General features: G+C 45.1%; 1 protein-coding gene across 4 annotated transcripts in view; it reads left to right on the forward strand.

Moving 5' to 3' along the window:
* The window catches only part of SHANK3 (SH3 and multiple ankyrin repeat domains 3), a 924054-nt gene that overhangs the window by 508980 nt on the left and 409647 nt on the right, over positions 1–5427 (forward strand). The gene's annotated exons all lie outside the window — the stretch shown is intronic.

The raw sequence follows: 5427 nt of genomic DNA on the forward strand, positions 1-5427 counted from the left end.
TCATAGCAGATTTTATTGCCTGTACTTTGTTTGTCAGTTGTTTCCTGAGCTGCTTGATAAGCAGCATTGAGTTGGTATTTGAGATTCTAGATGTATTTAAGATGGTTTCCTGAAGGGGGGGGAGGGTCATCTGGTGTGACTCCAAAACATACATCCACAGGTAGTCTAGCTTCTAGGCCAAACATAAGATAATAAGGGGAATACCCCGTGGCATCATTCTTTGTACAGTTACAGTTGCTTACATGTTGACTCCACTTTTGTTTCTGATTCGGGTCCAAAGTACCCAACATGTTTAACAAAGTTCTATTAAATCTTTGTCATTGTGGATCTCCCTGTGGGTGGTGCAGTGTGGTTTGTGACTTTTGGATGCCACAAACTTTGCACATTTCTCTGGCTAATTGCTTTTCAAAATCTCTACCTTGGTCAGAGTGGATTCTGTTGGGAAATCCATAATACACAAAATATTTCTCTCATAACACTTTTGCAACTGTGTCTGCTTGTTGATATATAATATGGGTATGGTGTACAGGTAAAGAATAAGGAAGGACTGACAGCAAAGAGATATAGGTACAGGAATTCCACACCAAGCAAAGAAAGAGAAGGCCTAGCTTCAACAGTGGAGATGCAGGACTGTATATCAAGGCTGTAGCACTGAGGAGTGGCGCTCACATTGTGGACTCTTTCTTCAGGCATTCTGGCCAGAAATCTGTGGTTCAGTAAAAGGGTCCTTACATGTATGGGTGCATGAGTCAGTAATGATTTTTTGAGATTGTGAATACTCTTCTACTGTACAAGTGAGAATAATGCTTATGATGGATAAAGGCTTTGATTTTAAAAAAACAACAACCTGAATCTCTCTGATCAGTCTGCTTAGTTTTAACACAATCAGAGGAAAACCTACAAACAAACAAAACAAAACAGAATCACCTGATGATGATATATCAATTTTTTTGAAGGATAGGCCAGAATATTCAGATATGAGAGAGTCTTCTGTTCAGCCAGAGGGGAACATGAAGGTCCCAGCACATGAGAAGAATCTTATATCTTTAAATTATTGACAGTGTCCAACCTGGGGACCAGCATCCTAGCTAGTCAGGTCCCCAGTTCAAGACCCACCAGTATCAACACCCTTCATGTTCTTCCCAAGGGCAACCTGTAAGTATCATTGGTGTCATTATGAGGTTCTAGCTAGGGAGGTTGATTCTCTGCCCTCTGAACCACTGATTAAAGTAAATTGATTCAAATAAGCAAGCCTTCTACTAAATCTATTGATAGAGACCCTTATCACTGAGCATTTACATTGGTTCCAGTGACTAGAAAAGGGTTGCTGAGAAAATGGGAGTTGCTTCAAGAATATGAAGGCAGCTAAGCTATGCTGCAAAACCCGAATACTGAGATCCTTCAGATTTTTATGTTGAAGTTAGGTGCATATATGCTTATTGATGTGAGTTAACCAAATTGTTTATTAATATTTAAATATTCTGTCTTGGATTGAACCTGCTCATGAGCACCATGAACTGAATCTTACCTACATCGTTTATCTGTCAAACAGAACCAAAACAGTGCACTGGCAGAGTACCATATCAAGCCCATTTACTCTCCCATCAGGAGTCCCCTAAGGAATAATTAGACATAGGGTGCACCATACTCTATTAGCTCCCATTCTCTTGTAGGAACACCTCTAACAATTATTTCATCCATAAAAATTCTAGATGTGATGTTTGGTGACAATGAGTTTGACCACAAATTTCTAATATAATAAAAGCTTCCTTTTCAGATTCAAACAACTTTATTCATTTAAACACCCGCCCACAGGAGGGGCCTAAAACTCCTGGGCCTATTCTGGTTGGCCCAGGCGCCTCAGGCCCCACTTGTGGGCGGGATATGAGCTGCCTGGGCCAATCCAGCCCCATTCCTGAGCTGGCTGGCCTGCTGGAAGGGCGGGCTTGGCACCCGTCCGTCCAGCCAACGCTTTCAAGGTATGGGGAGTGGGATTGGGGGTGGTGCGGTCGGTGGGAGGGGGGGTTGCGGGTCAGCGGGGAGGCCGATCAGGGGCTCGGGGGAACGGTCGTGGGGGGGTTGAGTCTAGGGCAGGAAGGCCTGGGATCCTTCCTGCCCATACTTTAGTGGGGGTGGGGGGTAGGGGGTCTGCCTGGGCAAGAGGGGTTGGGCTTCCACCTGCCCGATCTTGTAGGGAGTGTGGGTCGCGTGGCCAGGAGGGCTTGGGCTCCCTCCTGGCTCCATTGGACTCGGCTGTGGGGAGGCTGGGGATCGCGGGGCAAGAGGGCTTGGGCTACCTCTTGCCCCAGTCGTAGTCAGGGAGGTTGGGGGTGCCGCGGAGCAAGAGGGCTTGGACTCCCTCTTGCCGCGATGTCATCGGGGAGGGGGGTTGGGGATCGCGGGACAAGAGGGCTTGGGCTTCCTCATGCCCCGATGTTGTCGGGGGAGTGATGTATCGCGGCAGGAGAGATTGGCCATCTCCCCTGCTGCGATGCGATCACTCCTCTACACAAACTGCCACAACCCACGGCAGGAGAGATTGGGCATGTCTCCTGCCGCGGGTTGCTGCAGTTTGAGTAGAGGGGTGATCGCATCGCGGTAGGGGAGATGAGGCATCTCTCCTGCCGTAATGGTTGCGGTGGGGGGGGATGGGTAGGTTGCCGGGCCGCTGAACTGATCATGCCAGCCGCCATCAGCTCAGTGGCCCCTTTTTCGGCACTTATACCTGTTTTGACTTGGTCTAAGTCAAAATGTATAAGTGCCGACTAGGCAACCTGTCAAATATTTTGGTTATACGTGTTGTATGCCTAGGTGTAGGTCGGCCCACCTCCCGCCCACCGCCCGCTCTTTCCCCTCTCTCTCTGTGTTTAGAGGCAGGGGAAAGGCCTAAGCTGGTTTTAGATACATCTAAAACCAGCTTTGATTATGGGTACTTGGATGACCAGGCTTTTTGATCGTCCAAGTAGCCGTTTAGGCCACTTTTTAGATTTTTTTTTTTTTTTTTTTAAATTATGAGCCCTATAGTCAATAGGGTAGACAACACCAGGATTTGTGTTCTGAACCAATATATGTACTTAAAGACATTTAAGGCACATAATTATGACAATATCAATGGCAGAAGCAGAATTCAAATACTATTTATCGTCAAATATATTTTATTGAGCACCAAATAGAAACAACAATCCGAAACAAGAACAAGGATCAACAAGGCAGCTCAAATTTTGTACACCAAAATCCATCAAACCCACCCCACCAACCCAACCCACAACCCATCCCTCCCCCCTCCCACTCTCACTGATGCCAAACAAATCAAAATAAACAAAGCACATAAGCACATAAGCATGGCCTCTGCCGAGTCAGACCATAGGTCCATCATGCCCAGCAGTCCGCTCCCGCGGTGGCCCCCCAGGTCAATGACCTGTAGTGATCTATTACTCAAGAGCATTTTGTCTTGTATAGTAACCCTCTAATTGTACCCCTGGATTCCCTTACCCTTCAGGAATTCATCCAATCCCTTTTTGAAACCCAAAACCGTACTCTGCTCAACCACCCCCTCTGGAAGTGCATTCCAGGTGTCCACCACCCTCTGGGTGAAGAAGAACTTCCTAGCATTTGTTCTAAACCTATCTCCCTTCAATTTTTTTGAGTGTCCTCTAGTTCTTGTTGCCCCCGCCAGTCTGAAAAATCTGTCTCTCTCTACCTTCACTATACCCTTCATGATCTTATAAGTTTCTATCATATCCCCTCTAAGTCTCCTCTTTTCCAGGGAAAAGAGCCCCAACTTCTCCAGCCTCTCAGCATACGAGAGGTTTTCCATGCCCTTTATCATTTTTGTCGCTCTTCTCTGGACCCTCTCGAGTATCGCCATATCATTCTTTAGGTACGGCGACCAGTACTGGACGCAGTACTCCAGATGCGGTCGCACCATTGCCCTGTACAGCGGGAGGATAACTTCCTTGGTTCTGGTAGTGATACCTTTTTTGATAATGCCCAACATTCTGTTCGCCTTTTCTGTGCATTGTGCTGCCGGTTTCATTGTTTTATCCACCAAAACCCCCAAGTCCTTTTCTAGGTTGCCTTTTCCCAATGTCATCCCCCCCATCGTGTAGTTGTACATCAGGTTCCCTTTCCCTATGTGCATAAGAAAAAGACAAATACCAGGGGGCTAGCAGTTCAAAAGGCGGCTACGAGCCACCTGAGATAATGTGGTCCAAAAGGGTTCCCAAATTCGTTGGAAGGCCCGTCCGGGCAAAGAAGAAATGTCCTGGATTCCTCTCCGTTCCCAAGAAAGCAATGTAATCATGTGACTACGCTAAAGGGAATAGTCAGGTGCCTCCTCTTCCATTCAAATACTATTAAAAAAAATCTCTCTAACTCCCAACCTTCTCTTCCATAATTTCTTAGCTTTCCTTATTATCAGCATAGCAAGTAGTATATGTGAAGGGGCACTTTCAATATGACATCTAAATCTGAGTTTAGATGCTTTGGGAAAAAGGTTAAGAAATCCAATAGAGAAAATGATCCTTTTCAAACCAAAAACATCTTCCCCCCCCAAAAAAAAGATCATTTCTAGATGTGTTTGTCCTTAGTGCGTCTATCTTTTTGAACCATTTTTGGAAAAAAAAATAGAATAGAAACCAAACATTGGGATGTAGAAGAAGCCATGGCCACACAGACATCCCAGCAGAGCAGTGGGGCTCCCTATGAGGTACTGCAGTGAACTTCACGTAAAGGTCTCAGGTACACATCTTAACCATAACCTCTTTACACTGTATGGTGAGCCCTCCAATACTTACCCAAAACCTACTGTGCCCAACTGTTTACCACCCCAATAGCTCTCTTATATGTCACTATAGTAGGTTTGGGTGGGCTCACACTTTCAACCACAAGTATACTAATTAAAATGGGATATGGACCTGGGTCCCTGCTTGCTGCTCTGATAGGATTGGCTATAACATCTGAAGCTGTCATATAGGTTGGTATGCACTGTTTTATTCACATCTTTGGGGGGTGGGAGGGAGTCAATAATCAGGGGGACAGTAAAACCCCACCTCTACCCTTCTTTCTCCATTCTAATCTTCTGCCTAAATTTCTATATAGTCCACTCTCAGCTTATACTCAAATAAGTTGTATCTAAACTAAACTACTTATATTTAAACTACTGTTCTTAATTTTCTGTATAGTCCCTATATTTACACTGCTGCACAGTCTCGTATGTCCAAGTATTTAAATCTACTGTATAATCTTGTATGTCCAATTCACTCCATTGTGAATGTTTACTTGTAAACCGTTCTGAGCTACTGGGAGGACGGGATAAAAATCTAAATAAATAAATAAAAGGGTCTAAGTATTCATGCTTCCAGTAGTCATCTGGCCAATTTGACCACCTTTTTGGCACTTATTCATTGTTAAAACAGGCTAGCCCCA

This window comes from Geotrypetes seraphini, chromosome 9, assembly GCF_902459505.1.
Source record: "Geotrypetes seraphini chromosome 9, aGeoSer1.1, whole genome shotgun sequence".
In the NCBI taxonomy this organism is placed as follows: domain Eukaryota; kingdom Metazoa; phylum Chordata; class Amphibia; order Gymnophiona; family Dermophiidae; genus Geotrypetes; species Geotrypetes seraphini.